This window comes from Nannospalax galili, unplaced genomic scaffold, assembly GCF_000622305.1.
Source record: "Nannospalax galili isolate Female #2095 unplaced genomic scaffold, S.galili_v1.0 scaffold202, whole genome shotgun sequence".
Lineage (NCBI taxonomy): Eukaryota > Metazoa > Chordata > Mammalia > Rodentia > Spalacidae > Nannospalax > Nannospalax galili.
The window spans coordinates 1,827,588-1,846,416 of record NW_008349000.1 but is presented as its reverse complement, the minus strand read 5'-3'; the positions used below and the strand labels follow the sequence as shown (position 1 = coordinate 1,846,416).

Sequence of the window (18,829 nt, the reverse complement as noted above, 5' to 3'; positions counted from 1 at the left end):
AGGGGTTAAGAACACTGGCTGTTCTTACAATTAATATGACAGCTAACAACTGTCTATAACTCCAGTTCCCAGGGGTCCATGTCCCACTCTGGCCTCTGTAGGTATTGCATGACACGGGTGCACTTAGATACATGCAGGCAATACACTCATACACATAAAGAAATAAAAAATTATAATAAATAACATATAAAAATGAGAAGTTCTATTTCAAGTTCTATTGCTCTCCAAAATGGTTAACAGATGAGTCAGTTGGGACAGCTATAAAAATTGATAACCATTCAATGATGGAGCAAAACAAACTTCCTCAAACATTACCTGATACTACTTTGTTGAAGACAAACCCTGAAGAGACCCAGTAAGATCTGCGTTTCAAATACAATCATCTAATTCAAAGAGAGCTGGCCATCAGGGTGCAGAGACAACATGATGTACAGAATGCTGGTGAAGAAGGCACACAGAATCCCATTTAATGGGCCAATGAGATAGCAGCCTAGTGACCTGGCTGTGATCACACCAGGATATCTCTATGGAACCACTACAAGGAAACATGGTTGGCATTCGGCATCCTCAGGTCCTCAGTGCAGAACAAGCAGCTGCAGCCCCATTACCGTACAGACTGAAGTGGAGGTAATTTTTGCCAGACATGAGCTCTTTAGTGAAGACTCCTTTAGGGGTAAAAGGTGTTTGGCTTCCTCTTTTGGAAGGACCATCAGTACCGTCTCCATCCTTCCAGTTAATGGGGGCGGCAACTATTTTTTTCTGCTGTCATCTAGGGAGACCTTATTACTCATCAAAATTCCTGCCAGTGGAAGAAAGGTAGAAGTTAGAGAGCTCCAGCTTCTTATCAGGGCCCAAACCAAATACCACAAGGGCAGTCTCCGGCATGCCTTTTCTGTCCTCTGTTGGGTCCAATATGCTCAACAGGATGGCAAGGTCCCTGCTCTTATCATGGATGATAGGTAAAGGTAAATTCTTGTGGTCTCATCACCATTGTATGCATTGATAACCTTGCTCCCTGCAAGATGGTCCTCAACACTGTTGAGGGGGAAATCACTTTAACATTCCTCCTTGCAAATTCTAGTGGTAGTTTTGCAGCTCTACCAAGTCCTGTGGTACACCCTGGGGTGAAGTCTCATGGGTAAGAGAAGAGAATGTCCCTGAGTCTCCCACAAAGTTGTGGAAGTGGCTGCAGCCATTGGTGATACTGACCTGGAAATTGGGGCCTTCGAACCCCAGAAGCAGCCTTCCTGGAATGGTGGTAGCCATGACGTGGGGGACAAAGACATATAGCCACAGCAGTAAAACAATTCAAATAAGTGAAATGTTCATTTAATTTTAGGTAAATATTCATACATATGAAGATGTAAGCCCCTTTCTAAAGAGTTGGTGAAATTTAAGTTATTGATTCCATAGGGAGATTTACAAGCAGCATTGTTTTATATATAATTCAATTCTTGAAAGGCAAAAGGTAAATATGTACTTGATTTCTGACTAAAATGGCTGTAGCTACTGGTCATATCCCCCTCATTTCGGAGGCTGAGGAACCCATATCAAATAGATAATTGTTATGATGAAGAATAACACACATTTGAATTACTAAATACGTGAATTATGTTAGTTGATAGCATTTAACACTGTCATGTTGATTAACAATTAGTGACAGATATCTTGCCTCAAATTTTTACACTGTACCTTGAAGTGATTCCTGGACCTCAGGGTCACTCAATGGCATCAGTAAAAATAAGACCATTAAACAAAAGTGCAACATTTTCACTAAACTATCTTAAAAACTACTTCTAAACGACTACTACAATCACTTCTTATTGGTTAGCAGCAGGCCTTCTCCAGAAGCTTTCAGTGCTCACAGTGGCTCACACACTTGGACAAGTTCACTTTCTGAGACTTCATGGTCAGGATGCAAGAGGAAGAAGAACAAGGGGAACAAATATACTTTCTCTCAATCAAAATTTCAGGTGCAGCCTGCAGGAGACTTTTCTAACAACCAATTTGCTGTTACCAACTCTGTTGCAAGCACTGTGCAGGGGGGCAGTTTTGAAATATGGGCTCACCATAGGTGGGGCAGCATCTGATGAAGAACCATTAGGGTAATGAGTGACTGGTCAGCATCAGCAGGGACCAGCTGACTCGGCCCCACTTGCGCCTTCTCAGATAAAAGCATCATTGAGGACTTTTGGGACTAAATTTCAGCTATTTCAACCAACTTCTAAATATATTTACAAAGGACAACATCAAATATCCCAAAAGAGTACAATTGATGAGTTAAATACAAATTAACAAAACAGTGATTAGTTAGCGAAGATATTTGTGTAATTATATATGCATGTATAATAAAAGTGTTTGTGATTCTAGTTTCTAAATTATGCATCTCAATTTTTCTAGCTACAATGCAAAGTTAAGTCCTCAACAAACTAAAAGATCAACAGCATCAAATCCCCATCATTAATGTAATTGTTGGTATTCTTTTACTAAGCAAAGCTGTTCGGTGTGTCTAATATATGTTACTCTAATGAAGACTGTAAATTTCAAATATGGATAGCCTACTTTTTATTGTAAAAAAATGAAATAGACATGAGACTTGATATTTGGGCACTTGTAAGTTTGTACAGTTCTTTGGTGACAAGCACTTCCACATAGTTGTGGAACAGTCACTACTGTCCATCTCCAAAACTTTTTCTTCCTTCCAAATGGAAACTCTATGTTCATTTAAATATGAGCTCTGATCTCTGCGCTCCATACTAACTGACAACCACCGCTCTACTTTTCAGCACTGAGAATTGACTGTCCTTGGTTATTCATACAGCAGAATCAAACAGTATTTGTTCTCTTCTGATTGTGATTTTGTAAATTCATGAGGAATTCAATATCACCTATTTTGTACCATGTATCAAAATTTATTTTTCACAGGCTGGGTGTAGGAGTAAATGCTTTTAAGCACAGCACTCAGGGAGGCAGGTGGAGGCAGATCTCTGTGAGACTGTGGTCAGGCTGATCTACAAGGGAGTTCCAGGCCAGCTGGGGTACAGGAGACCCCATCTCAAAAAGATTAAAAAAATATTTTTTTCATGACTTATCAGTGTTCTCTTATGTGTATAGGGCCACATTTTTGGTTTATTACTTAATCTGTATTTGAATCAAGTCTTTTTTAAGCTTGAATGAGCTTGAATGCCAACTGCTTGATGTTGAGTGATTACATTTGCTGATAATAAAAATAATCTCGATAATTGTGCTGACATTATTGGTCTGCATGAATTCTTTGATTTCTTTTAATGATTTATCTTTATTTAATGTGTGTGAGTGTTTTGTCTGCATGTATTTAAGTTCACCCTTGTCATGTAATGCCTACAGAGGCCAGAAGAGGGCATCAGAGCCCAGGGAACTGGAGTTATGGACAGTTCTTAGCTACCATGTGGGTGCTGGGAAAGGACTCTGGGTCCTCTGCAAGAGCAGCCAGTGCTCTTAACCACTGAGCCATGTCACCAGCCCCAATCCTTTGGTTTTAATAAATTTCTGGTGAAAATACTGTTATCATTCTCCCGTGTTTCTGCTAACTCCTGCCTATGTGGGGATGTTTGCATTAGTGGGCACATGAATTAATAAAACAGAGAAGGGCCCTCCTAATGTCTGATGAAGAGAACGATCCTCTTCTTTTCCATCCTTCACTCATTTGGTAAACTTTCTTTTTCTCCATCTGTGTTAACCCCCACCCCCATGTGCCTCCTGCACTGCCTTCCACGACTGTGTTGTCTTCAAATACAGTATTAGATGTACCAGTCTTCTCAGGTTCTCAGAGATGCCTCATGTCCTTTCTGAAGGCAGAGGTATCCTGTTATGACCTTAGGACTGGTAAGCTCCTCCTAGTCTCCTCAGTAACCACAACTTTATCCACTACTTAGTAGTGCTTTAATCTCAGTACCACATCTCATCTATCTCCCTAAACTTATATATTTCTGCAAGTACTGAATTTTGCCAGATGCTCTCGTCCTCATTGTTTGAGAAATGGCTTCTTGGCATCTCCCATCAGGAGAAGGAAAAAGGAGGACCAGGCATGACAGCACATGTCTTTGATCCCATCCCTCAGGAGGCAGCAGCTGCAGGATCTCTGAGTTCCAGGTCACCCTGATCTATATATTGAGTTTTAGGCCAATCAGGAATGTATAGTTAGACCCTGACTCAAAGGAAAAACTAAAAAAAAAAAAAAAAAAAAAAAAAAAAAAAAAAAAAAAAAAAAAAGTAGCATTCAAGACACATCTGTGGGAAAATATAACAGAAAAAGACCATTATTAGTATCTGACCTGAAATATTATGCAATGAGCTTTAAAAGTTGTTGCTAGGGCTGGAGACATAGCTCAGTGCTGAAGAGCATTGGTTGCTCTAGTAGAGGACCCCAGGGTTCACTTTCCAGCATCACATAGAGGCTAACAACCCTCTATAGCTCCAATGTCAGGTAACTAAAGCCCTCTCTGGCACTGCACACATGTGGTGCACCTACGTGCTGGCCAAATACTCATACAAGTAATAAAATTAAATAAATTTTAAAGTCTTTAAAGAGGGAGAGAGAATCAAAGCAGACAAAAATGTCTAAAAAATATGATAACTATTTACAAATTAAACTCTTGATAAAAATCAAAACCTATAAAAGTAAAAGATGGGGCTGGAGAGATGGCTCAGCAGTTAAGAAGACTGGTTGTTCTTGCAGAAGACCGGGATTCAAATCCCAGCACCCACATGGCAGCTAACAACTGTCTGTAACTCCAGTCCCAGGGGATCCGACAGCCTCTTCTGTCCGTGGGCATTGCACGATACAGGTGCACTTACCTACATGCAAGCAATACACACATACACATAAAATAAAAAAAATAAAAATAAATAATTTTCTTTTCTTAAAAAAAGAAGGCATTTAAAAAAGTAAAAGGTGAAGTAGATAAATATTTGAAATAATAGTCAACACCAATAAAACTGCAAATTAAAATGAATTACCATTTAACTCATAAATAAACATTTTTATCATGATAATGTCCAATCTAGAAAGATTATGATGAGGAAGCACTCCAATACATTGTTAATGGGAATAGACTGATGGAACATTCTGGAAAGTAACCTGCTGATCTGCATAAAGAGGCTTAAAGGAAATGACAGAACCTCTAATTACATGTTACAAATCTGTCTTGAAATCAATCTAAAATACTAGAAACCAAGAGCTCTCTAGTAGCAGTGCCTGCCACTTACCATTACCTCACCACTTGATCAGGTGCTCTGTTCATCACATACTTACAAAAGTAGCAAAAGCAAAATAATAAGTATTGCCATCACTATTTTGCAAAAGAGAATTTTGCAAAAAGAAATTAAAAGGATATTTATCATGGATGCCATAGTTTGGGTAAGAGCCCTGCATAGACCCATGTATCAAAGGGTCAGTGTCCAGTCTAGAGTGCTATGAGTTACTTCTGGAAGCTTTAAATATTCTTATAGTCATTAGAATGTACCATTGAAGGAGATATTGGAGCCCAACTCCCTCCTCCCTCTCTCTTTTGCAAGTCCCTGACACAGGACAAACAGACTTGTTATATTCTTGCCGTAAAATAAGTTCTCATCATAGACCCCAAAGCAACCAAAGACTGAAATCTCTGAGACCATGAGGAAGAGTAAACATTTGCTCTCTAAGTTTATTACCTCAGGTATTTTGTTACAGTAAAAGAAATTTTATTGATTCACTGTGTACCGTAGCTACAGTATAATAGTGCATAGAGTCAGTATCAGATCTGTCTGTCTAAGCATATCATCACAACAACAGTCTTTTTAACATATAAACTGTCCATATTAACCATAATAAGGGAAACCTGGGAACAATCAAGATTTGCAAAAGGGAGCATTGTCTTGAAAGACATTGTTGACTTCTTTGCCTATTTTATTCTTCAAAACCCACACTGGTTCCAAGATTTATTGTTGTAAGTCTACATGAGCGACTACCTGTATATCCCTTAAAAATAAGGTTCATGAAAAGTTTTGTGAACATAGAAAATGAATACATAATATGGTGCACTGAAAAGGCCAAATTTATAAGTAATGATTGCAGCTTTGTGAAAAAAAAAATCGATCTTTAATAGAGGTCACATATTGCCTCAAGCTGAGTTGCTTTAGTTCTCCCCCAGGAATCCAGAACCATCCTCTTTTCTCTGCCTAGTCTCACCACACCAGCACCACACACACACACACACACACACACACACACAGACACACAGACACACAGACACACACACACACACAAGAACTATAGTTTGAACTCAAAATGTTGGCTTCTTTGAGCATCCTCCTTTTTCCCCAGGAGATTTATTACTGCAGTGAGCCTGTACTGAGGGCTTCTGAGCCGCCTGCATATTTTGGTCATTGTGATTATAAAGCCATAAATAAAACAGTTGCATCATGTTTATTTCTTACTCTGTTTTCACCTCATTACTAGTTTTCTCCCCCATACACAGCACTTGTTCAAAAGTAAATATGTGGGAAGCTTATGTTGGAAAGAGACAATGCAACCTAGAAAGAACGACTTCAAACCACTATCAACAGTTGAAGCGGAATGGCTAGAAAAACATTTTCTTCAAAAACATTGTTTATATTTCCCCCAAATAATCATATACTACTCTCCTTTTCAAAGGAGAATGGAGTAAAATGATTACTGATTTAAGCAAAGATATGTCATTGTACAAAAATAGTGTATTAAAGGCAATCCCTCATACTAAATTATACCAAATTGAAGTGAACTTTGGAAACTATATACACCTTCTGAATTTTAGTCTGTTCATGTAAAACTTAGAAATGATGCTTTTAACTGGCAGCATTGACATGAAGTCTAGAAATAAACAAAAATATAAAACATCAAAATAGAGCCCAGAGTATGGGCTCAACACACAGGAGCTAATACTACACTCCTGTATTTTAATAATACTTTCCTCAGCCCCTGGAAAGCAAGCATCCATGGCTTGGAACTGCTCAGCTCCATGGGAAATCCTTTAGAGGCTGTTAACTCTTAAAGTTTCCCAGCTCTTCCTATCTGCCTGCAATAATAACCACTGCCTGTGGTTCCTCTTGTGAGACTCCGGACGAGCTCAGTGCCTGTTTATACCTCTCAAATTCTGTCCTCCTCCTGCACTGCTTTGTTTCATAGCACTGAAAAAAGCAAACTTACGTAGTCCGGGTAAACTTTGTTATCCTGTGGCACATTCTTGCTAAGTCATTAAATGCTCTAGAGTAAATCCTCCTGCTCTGAGGTTTAATAAAGAATCACTCAGAGTGGTGGAATCAATTACCTTCCTGATCCTTGCTTTACACTACAGGAAAGGATTGACAAATGACACACAGAGGACTGGTTAGTGCAAGGAGTCACTTTTCCCTTAACTGCAACTTAATCAGCGTGGTAGTCCCAATGCTAAAGACTATTAGCCTAAGGAAATTTCAGCCCCAAGTATCCCAGGGAACTTCACTAAGGCAATCATTTTGCAGATGAGAAAACTGAAGCTAAACGAATAAATGAACCCACTGGGACATGCTGCACTGGAGACGGGTTTGGATAATGAATTAATCTGGTCAGAGGGCTAGACTGTAACACAGTGATAGTTGGAGTATGCTAATGTCCTGCTATTATTAGGTACTATCCTAAGTGTTGTATGAGTGTCAGCTTAAGATTCTGGGCACCAAGCATCCTTAGATAAAGATAGGATACATAGGTTAGTTTAAGGACCTCCAAGGCTACATAGATGGTGATGATGATGATGGAGATGGTCTTTGAAAGAGTCTGTCCCCAGAGCACACACATTTAATAACTAGACTTTATTGTCTTGTGGGTAAGACGTCTAGTCCTTTATTTTCACTTTATAAAAAATCAAAGTTCTGCATTTTCTCCAACATTAATCAAGTTGGCCACCATCCTCTCTCACCTTACCCTTAAACAGCCTCCAGTCTTCTCTCAATATTCTTCCTCTAACATTCTCCCCAGTGCCACCAGACTGATCCTTCACCAAGACACATTGATCACGTTGTTCATTACCCTCACTCTGTAACATGGCTTACCATGTTATCATGTGACTTCCTTACCATTTTCACTTGAAATGCGTAAGTCATACGAAACTTCATTTATTTCCTATGAGGGATACTGCCTTCGACCTCCACTCTGGCTTGTTCTTACCCCCTGCAGCTGACTTCCATTGTTCTTAAGTAGAAACTTAGGTGTGGCTTACTCAGGAAAGGATCCACCCCTCCCAAAGTGTGATGTTCCTAAGCCACATTACAATTAAACCTGAATAAAGAAGCAGCCTGACTGTTAGCATTCATTTTTAAGGCCAAGAGTGGGTTTGAACTCTGAGAACTACATGTCAGTTGATGTCTCGGGGAAAAAGTGATCTTGAGACAGATTTCACTCATTCTGTTACTGAAGCAGTCCTCCAGCAACAACTGGGGAAATGGAAGCTAGGATCCACCTTTATCTTATGAAAGAAACTTGCTCTTTGATAACTAGGGCAAAAAGCTTGTGCTGCAAGGCTCGAGGATCAATGACAGGGAACAGGTGTGCACATACATGCTCAGGACAGACAAAACTTATTTTTCAAATGTTTCAATCCTAGGCCAGTAGAATGTATTTATGCAACATACATTGAATGTATATATAAACATGTATGTTTTCAAATGTATACACCGTATACACACACACACACACACACAGGCGCGCACACACACACACACACACACACACAGAGGCACACACACCCACACACACACACACACACATCATAAGGATTTCTCCATTTTTTCCCTGCTTTCAATGATAAATACACATGCTTGCAGCGCTTTGATATGCTGATCAAGCATCCCTACATTCATTCACTATCTTGGATGGAGGGCAAGGTGGGGTTCTGAGGGATTAATGTCAGGTGCCCAGGTTATGAGATACTCACATGGCTCACTGAGCTCCTTTACAATATAAACAGTCACTTTTTGGTTGCAAGGTTAGGTGTGAGTCATTAGTTCTGATTGTGTCCATATTGTAAAAGTCTTTCTTACACCAAAGAATGGGTGCAGTCGAGTTGAAAACTCTTTTTGAGCTGGTTGTTTCTTCATTCAGTTGCAATCAAAAGAAATTTACCTGCATGTAATTATACTCCATTCAAAAAGTTCAGAGGGCTTTTTCCTCCATAGAATATTCCAGTATACCTGGGACACTCCTGTGTGAATTCTAAGAGGAGGGGAATATATCAACTTGACTAATATCACTATTTTTGTAAAAGAAATAGAATACTTTATTCCACATCAAAAATAGAACACCTAAAATTTACAAAAGTTATCAAAGCTAACTCTTCTGAAATGATCCATTAACATACAGGCAGTTAATCAGCAAGGGGTTTGATCTTGCTTAGATTTTTTTCCCATTTATTTTTTATTTTTTTTCTTTAGCAAACAGACAGAAGGACTATGGTCATAGTACCCCAAGTCAAAATATGTGACTAAGTTTTGGTATCAAGAGTGACTCAGCTAATACCAGCAGGAGGTTGAATTTCAAATATCTTTAATTCATCCTTTTATGCTGTTTAACAACATTCTCAGAGGATTCTGCATCCTATTTAACAGTGAAGGAATCAGCACTTACCTGATACCTGCTCAGGACTGCACTGTCCATAAGTCCTGAGGAGCCATAACAAGGGGGCTTCTGATCCTCTGAAAACCCATTCTTTTCCTGTCTTTCTTCCTCCTGAAGAAAGACTGCATAGGTGATATAGTCCTCTTACAAAAGAGCTATATCACAGTGCACAAGCCAAGCCCTGTGCAGATTCTCAGTGTGTGTGTGTGTGTGTGTGTGTGTGTGTGTCTGTGTGTGTGTATGCAGACATGCATGTGTATGTAGTGGAATAAATTGAAAATATTTTAATAGCCATGTAGAAATTTTTAAGTAAAGTGTCACACAAAAAGTTGAAAGCAATTTAGTTTTCAGTACAAACTGTATGATGGACATCCTACTAAGCACTTCAAGTGCATCTTTGTCTAATCCTCACAACACAACCTCATGATAATCCTTGTTATTCATATTTTTTGGTTTAGAATGTAAGGTTTAGAGTTGTTAAAAAGTAGTCCAAAGTGACTTAGAACTACATATTAAAATTAAAAAAGGTTAAATTATAACACAAGCCACTGAATAATGATCCTCATTTAGGGCTCCAAGTAAATTAGGCCCTGTAATGAATAATCTTGGAGGTCAATTTGACTGGATCTCAGTCAACTCTAAGTGGCCCATCTCTGGGCAAGCCTGTTAACTTCCAAGAAAGGTTAACTGAGGGGAGAAGACCTTCCCTCAAAGTGGGTGGCAACTCCAGTGGTGTCCTACTGCAGAGTATCAGGGAAATCAGTTACGCTTTTGCTTGCCTGCCTTTGCTTCTTGCTGGTGAATGCATCAACCCTGTTCTGTCATTTATGCTGATGACTTCACAACTAATATTCTTCAGCCTTCCAACATAACCTAAAGATAAGCAACTCTCACAGAACCCCCTAGGTCTTCAAAGACAGATTAGGACTGCTAAGACATCCAGCTTTGTGCACTGAGTAGCCAACAAGTTCTCAGCCACTCCCTAAAGTCAGCCATTCTTAACTATGATCCTTGTAAGCCATTCTAATTGTGATGGTTTGAATGTGAATGTCCCCCATAGGCTCCAAGTGGTTGGACAGTTTGTCCCCAGTTGGTGGCACTGTTTTGGGGGATCTTAGAAGGTACCGCTATCCTGGAGGAGGCACGTCACTGGGGGTGGGCTTAGAGAGTTCTTAAGCCTTGTCAGATCTCCAGTTGCTCTCTTGCTTCCTGAGTCTGCTTGAAGATGTGAGAGCTTAGCTTCTGCTCCTCCTCCAGCCACCTCTGCTACTGTGCCTCCTTGCCATGATGGACTTTTGCCCCTTGGAACCTTAAGCTCAAATAAATTCTTCCTTGTATAAGTTGCTTTGGTCAGTGTTTCTATCACAGCAACAGAAAAGTGACTAATATAATAATAAATCCTATTTGTAATATATATTCTTTCTACTCATTCTGTTCCTCTAGAGAACCCTGACTAGAGGATGGAAACATGGCTCTGCAGTTAAGAGCACTGGCTGCTTTTCCAGAGGACCAGGGTTTGGTTCTCAGCATGCACATGGCAGCTAACGACTGTCCATAACTCCAGTTCCAGGGGACCCAATACTCTTCTGTCCTCCATGAGCATTGTATGACCCAGATGCTCTTAAATATATGCATGCATAGCACTCATAGGCTTAAAAAATATGTAAGTAAATAAATAGAAAACCCTGACTAAACAGACCCATTTACAGAGACTTCTGTTTTAAGAAATGAACAAACCCTAGATACAGTTACAACTCTAAAGACCAAAGTCAAGGTTTGACTGTCCAAGAAGCACCCAAATTATTAAGAAAGACAGCTATTCCCTTGTAAATCTTCACTCATGGTATGATGCTGCCAAGTAACTTCTGTTGGAAGCAATATATTATCACAATTCCCTAGTGGACCAATGCTTGCTGCCTAACTTACGAACACTCCCATGCTTCCAATTTACTTTCTCTTTATGATAATGCTTTCTGAATCCAAAGATAACATCAATCAAAACTACCTTTTTGTCCTTGATAAAAAGTCACTGCAGGCTAGGATAAGGATTCTTGCAGTTGAGTTTTTGTTTTATAGGAAGCCCCATAACTATGCTTAATATAAACAATTGAGTTATCAATTTATCATACTTCCTACTCTTGAATGTCCCAAACATATATATGGAAGTTCTGTCTCAGCACATTGTTAATTTGGTTCATTGAATCATGATATAACAGATGTTTAAACTGATATAAATGGTAACTAAAAATGTAAATTTCAAATTACTCAACAAGTGCATAATAGGCCTATTTTCTTTACACATTATAAATATGAAAGAAATAAGAAACTGGGTATTGGATAGAGAGATTCCTCAGCAGAAAAGAATGTTTGTTCTATCATCATGAGGATAGGAATTTGGATCCCAGTACCCACATAACAAGTCAGGCATCCTGCAAAGTCCTGAAACTCTGGCTCAGAGAGGAGCAGAAACAAAATGATTGCTACAGTTTGTTGGCTTACAACCTAGTCCAGAGCAAGCCCTGGATTCAGGGAGAGAACCTGCCTCAAAGGAATACACTGAGAGATGGGAGGGGGAATCAATGCCCTCTTCTGGCCTCCACATATGTGCACAGAAATGTACACTGCATACATGTACACATACACACACGTACATTTTTAAAAAATAGACTAAGTGCTATCAAAGTAAGTCCTTCAGAGATGAAAGCAAAGAGAGAAATTTTATTCTTCTCTAAAACCAAGCATCCCATGGCATAACCTCTCAGAATCTTGTTCATTTTGAGATTCTATTTCAGTGCCTCTGAAGCTGTCCTAGGACTCTGGACCCCTCACAAATCCCAAGATGATGATGAGGATGAGGATGAGGATGATGATGATGATGATGATAAAGTGATACAGATAAGACATTTTGAATAGAAAACTAGTAGTAAGTAAGTGGCTTTTATGCCAAATAAGCCACTTTTATACCTGGGCCAGGAACTTAAAGGTGCATTACCACTGGTGAATTATTTAACTCTTTACTCATTCTCACTGAAAGCTAATCAGATTATTGATACACAACGAGACATAGGGTAATCATTTACCACATTGCTTGGCACATGATATCATCAATTAGCTGGCTGAGGGTTCCTTTGTTCCACTTGATGGAAGTCATTGGTAGGGAAGCAGCCTTGGTGGTCTGAATGAGAATGTTCCTTATAGGCTCTTAAGTATTTGGACATTTTGTCTCCAATTTGTGGTGCTGTTCTGGGAGGTTTTAGGAGAGTGGCCATCACTGGGAGCAGACTTTGAGAATGCTTAAGCCTTGCCACATTTCTAGTCTCTCTCTGCTTCCTGTACCTGTTTGAAGATGTGATACCAATTTGTGGTGCTGTTCTGGGAGGTTTTAGGAGAGTGGCCATCACTGGGGGCAGACTTTGAGAATGCTTAAGCCTTGCCACATTTCCAGTCTCTCTCTGCTTCCTGTACCTGTTTGAAGATGTGATCATTTGGCTTTCTGTTCTAGCCACCTCTGAGTCCATGCCTCCCCTGCCATTTTGAACTCTAAACCTCTGGAACTATAAATCAAATAAACTCTTCTTTTCCTAAGTTCCCTTGGTCATGGTATTTTATCACAACAACAGAAAAGTAACTAATACACAGTCCTGCAAATGTTGGTTTCTAGAAGCTTCCCTTCCTTAGCATTTGACAGCATCGAGGCAGGTGGAAGCAGCAGTAGCTTAAGGTCCTGGTACTGCCCTCATGTTATGAGTGTTGTGGTCCTGTGTAAGACTTGGACATTCAGACCCTTGGCCATTGGCAGTAACCAGTGGACAAGTTTACACTTGGGTCTTGAATCCCTTTTCCCTGAAAACCTGATAGCTTTCTACAGCTCATCTATTAAGCAGGACATGAAGGTTCTGTTCTTTGATGTTCATCCCGCTATCTCTGGTCGTCTTCCACTTCAGCTTCCCATATTTTTTCTTACCTGGCTGCTTTCCAAGTCTTCTGATGCTCTGTGTGAGACAGCATATTAGAGCTGGAGCTCCCAGAAGGCCATTAAGGACCTGGGTGCCAGAAGTGTCTGGGGTCATTTAAGCTCAGTCAACCCCTTCCACTAGGGATGGAATCCCGGCAGATCCAGTCTTTGGCCAGAGTCGGCAAGTGGTCCACATTAGTGATGGCACACAGGAACCAGAAGGATTCGGGTCTGTGGACACTGCCAGTGCACTGGTCTGAGGCCTCCACAGCTGACCACTTCTTAACTGTTGAGATGCAGCTTTCAGGGTTTTGTGTTAAGAATTTCCCCCGGACTGAGGAACCAAGCTGTATCCAAGCCCGGGTACCTGTGTGGTGTCGGTGTCATCTCCAGTTGTCAAGCCATGAGGCCATGCCTGCAAGGCCCTGTCAAGAGGCATAAAGGATCAAGCTTTCTGTCTCTCAAGGCACAGGCTGGTGGATGGCACTCCTTTAGCTGTCAAGCAGCCGTCTAGCCAGGCCCTATCCTGGTCCTCTTGGGCTGCTCCTGCTGCTGCTTGCCACCATCTGCTGGCTCTGTGTGTTACCACCAGAGAGAGAAGTCTTTATGAAACTCATGCAGCATTAGCAGAGATAACATGGGAGAGAGTTTCCCAACCACCTCACTGAGTGCTCCTGAGCAACCTCCTTACATAGCCGAGAAGGGGTGTATAAACCCAACACAGCCACTTGATTTGGACCAGTCACAGTCATTAAATCTTGTGTTATGGACTAATCAAAGCCTTGACACCAGATGTAGTAATCCTTCCACTGAAGGAAGTGAGCCCCTTCTGGCCAAAATGGAAATGACTCATTAGGTTTGTGATTGCAAAAATCTCTGATATAAATAGCTCCTGTGCTTCCAGGAGCCAGAGCAATCAGCTACAGGCTTTGCATGACTGTCTCAAGGTATATACAAAGTGCTCAAGATGGCTGGTGATGGCAGAGGGGTATTTCAGCTGACTGCTGAGCTTGATAGTCTTATCTTCAAAATAACTGAGGTAGTAAAAGAGAGACAGATAGCTCACCCCCAGTGCCTTTGCTTATTTACAAGAAAATGAGCATTAAAAAGTGTACTTATAGTATAAATTTAAAGAACTTTTATTATGCCAAGCATGGTGGTACATGCCTTTAATTCCAGCACTTGAGAGGCGGAGGCAGGCAGATCTTCCTATGGGTAAATACATTAGCATGCCTAGATTTCAAAACATCATGCTAGCTTTCCTATGACAAAAAGCCTAGAAAAATATATGATACTGATTACAGAGTGGTAAGCTAGGACTCGGGATGTATCTCAGTAGGCAGAATGCTTGGGTAGCAAACAGGAGTCCTTGTGTTCAGTCCTCAGCACCACATACACCAGGTGTAGAGATGCACATCTGTAGTCCAAGCACTGGGGAGATGGAGGCAGGTTAATAAGGAGTTCCAGGTAGTTCTTGGCTATATAGAAAGCTTGAGGCCAGACTGGGATGTATTAGGCCCTGTCTCCAAAATTTAGATAGCTATGAATAATTGATAGATGATATATAGATGATAGATAGATAGATAGATAGATGATAGATAGATAGATAGATGCTAGATGATAGATAGATTGATTAATGCATAGATAGGTGATAGATAGATAATAATAGATAGATAGATGATAGATAGATACATAGATACTAGATTGATAGATGAGAGATAGATAGATGATAGATAGATAGATAGATAGATAGATAGATAGATAGATAGATAGAATATTGATATTGTTAAAGTAGTTCCTGGCTATATCGCTAGCTTGAGGCCAGCATGGGATACATGAGACCCTGTCTCCAAAAATAGATAGATACATAGATAGATGTAGGTAGGTAGGTAGCTAGATAGATAGATACATAGTTACATAGATAGATATAATAAGAGAATACTAGGGTAGTTGAAGACATTAGTTGTAGAGTGAAGTAGAGCAATGGCAGTAGAAATCATTAAAGGATTTTAAACAGGGAACCAGGAAGCAAAGTTTGTCACTGTACAAACACACACAGTAAACTGTAGAGACAAGGCCAAAATAAAACTAGCTGAATGTGTAAAGGAAATCATAAATGTCTATACTAGGCCAGAGGGGCTGGAGAAGAGAAGATGGATTTAAGCAATGCATAAGAATGAACACTTTTAACCTAAGTTTTGGTGGCTCCCAGGTTTCAGTGAAGTCAGTAGAAAAAAGGCCACACATATAAATGAGAAAAGGACTCAAACGGTAGGTGAGTTCACAACTCACAACTTGATTTAGGGGATACACTTAACATGTTTTACACTTTACCAGACTCATGTATGTTCTTCCTCCATCCTTCCACTTTCTTGCCAGTAAAACTCCAGGGTTACAGCGGTTCATAATACAATATATGTCAAAATAAGTCCATCCAAGTCTAATTTCCTAAATATTTTCATAAATGGGGATCATGCTCTGATCAAGAGGTTGATACTAAATGTCTAAAAGCTGGCACTCAAATGTCGCATTTAATCAACTACAACTGACACATAAGTACACGATGTGAATGAAATTTATCTTGTCATACAGTTGCCTGAGTCTATAAACCAGACTGAACCAAGAAAGCAGCACTGGTCATCACAAGGTTTAGCCATCTGAGACCTGAGCTGGAGAATCAAATCTTATGAACTGAAACACATTGGGAGGCAAGAGGTCAATGTAGTGTTGCGCTATTTGCTGTAATGGCACTGAGCAATCATACGGATGGTTTGGCAGAAGAATGTACGTGTGAATCCCTATTGTAGAATCATCTTCGTTTTGTTTCCAGTTTGAACTGTGTATGAAAGAACTAGAAAAGACACTGGGCCATAGTTTTAAAGGAGATGCCAAGGTTCCCAAGTAGACAAGGCTAAGATGAGTGTCAATTTATCTTCATCACACAGAGCTATATGGCAGTACATCCTGGGAAGGCTCCAGGCACAGAGCCCATCGCTGAGTAGAGGGAGAAAAAGGGCACAGGCTTTGAAGTTATACCAAATAAAACTGGTTTTGAGTGTAATGCTTTTCCTGCCTTTATGGTCGTGGGAGAGGGAACCGAACCACATTTGCCTTTCTGAAATAATAAATGCCTTATGAGGAGAACTAAGTGAGCTAATATTAAACAATACATATCACAAAATCTTGTGATGAGAATATAGATGATCAGAAAGTGTGTGTGTGTGCTTCTTTTCCTATCTAGGGGTATTTTGATAGGTTAGCATACATGAAAATTCCCTGTAGTATGTACAGCAATGTAGGTTCATAGGAACCCCTTCAAGTAATTTTAACTCATGATTCTAGAGCAGTGCTCATAAATATACACCCCATCTACTTACTCTCCAGTGACTGTCACAGCTGATAGACAGGCTGACAATATTTTGACACTGTCCTAAAATAAAGCTGAAACAATTATTCTAGAAGACTAAGGAGTACTCCTGGAAGAACTATCAACAGATTTTGTAAAATGGACTCAATATCCAACTCAAAACTTGAGCCAAACAAAGCTCAAGGCCATAGTTCCCAGGAGAACTCATACATCAACAGGACAGAGAGATATTCCTTTTAAAGGGTTAGATGTAAGATTTTCTTCAGAGTCAAACGTCACTGACACAGGACAAATTAGGTAAAGACCTAATTTTAAAACCACCTCAGGGTTTAAAAAAGAATCGTAAGTAGTTTTGTAGCATTTGCTTTATGTCACTTTTCCATTACTCAGCAATTCTTTCCTGAACTCTGTACCTGGAGCTCGTGTTAGGAATCACGAGTCAATCCTTTTCATGCCAATTGGCATTCTGTAGCGTTCAAACACAGCAGGAAACAATGGAGCTTACCGGATCTTAAAAATTGCTCGTCTCCCTAAGCGCTCTGCACACTCACCTGAGCAGCGAGTTCCGTGCAGCTGCAGTTTGTGAGTGAACCCACTATTCCCATGCTTAGGCATTTCCCCTTTCATCTTGCTCTGCAAGATGTGTGAATACATTAAATCACTCAGTGCTGAGTGGTGGTAAATCACAGCTCTGCGCGCTTGACTTTCACCAAAACTACTGACAAGAAAACCTCATAAAATAAGATCACTGGATGGAATAATCTTGTTCCAGATATGATTTGGGGGTAGCCAGAGGCCATCAACGAGAAAAGAGGAGGAGAGAGAGAAGATCTGACCACGCATCATGAATCAAGAGCGAGAGTAAGAGAGGGGGAGAAGAAAAGGCTCTTTCAGACGCCATCTCTAAAATGGTTTTCTCATAGAATGAAACAAAAAGGTTTTCCTCCAATTCACAACCCATTAGGAACAAGATTAAAGTGAGATTTGTCAATAAGAATTGTGAAGTGAGGGGAGAAATAGTTTTAAAATCACTAATCATCACCTCCAAATTTGAGTGCACTTTCAAAAGTTCCAAAAACATAAAAAAGTAACTCTAAACATGTCTCTATATTTGGTACTTTTCACAGACCCAGCAAGAAATCAAGGTACTGGCAATCAGCACTTTAAGTCCTAAGTGCCCCCAGACAATCAGCAAATGGAGCGTTCTTCTCTTTAAAGGTTTATGTGGTACAGGAACTAAGTTCAATCAGGTAAAGAGCATTAAAGTAAAGGCCTGATTCTAAGTCAAGACCAAACTTCAGGGGTACCAGGGAGGGGAAGATCATAGAAAGAAAGTCATCCATCTATAGTTTTGTCAGTTTTTTGTACATTTTTATGGAATTTTTGTGTATTTCCTACAAAATATCATCTTTATACATCCTCCCCCATTGACCCTCCATAGCACATATACACACCCACCAGATTTCGTGCATTCTGTCTTTTATGTTAAGTCCTATGAAGCCAAGTTACTGTACCCAGGTGTCCCTCAGTGTAAGCTCATTCGCTGGGATGTAGACATTCTTTCTAGAGTCACTCCCTTAAAGAATATCAACTCTCTGCCATATACTCCAACTTTCCTCACCTCCCCCCCATGGTAACATCTCTTCCCTACTATCCCCCTTTCAGGTACCTTCTTTGCATTTACCTCCATATATCTTTTCCCTTTTCCTGGCTCCTGGTGTTATATCAGAATTCATATACTCATATAAAACTATATGTGAGTCTCATGGAACATAGCAGAATAAGGGGTAGAGAGAAAACTAATGCGTCCTTCAACTCTCACCAGTGAAGCTTCCGTATACAACAGAGTATGATGCACACA

General features: G+C 40.0%; 1 pseudogene; it reads right to left on the bottom strand.

Moving 5' to 3' along the window:
- Nucleotides 1–783: 783 nt before the first annotated feature.
- LOC103744415 lies at nucleotides 784–1,266 on the bottom strand (annotated as a pseudogene).
- Nucleotides 1,267–18,829: the final 17,563 nt, after the last annotated feature.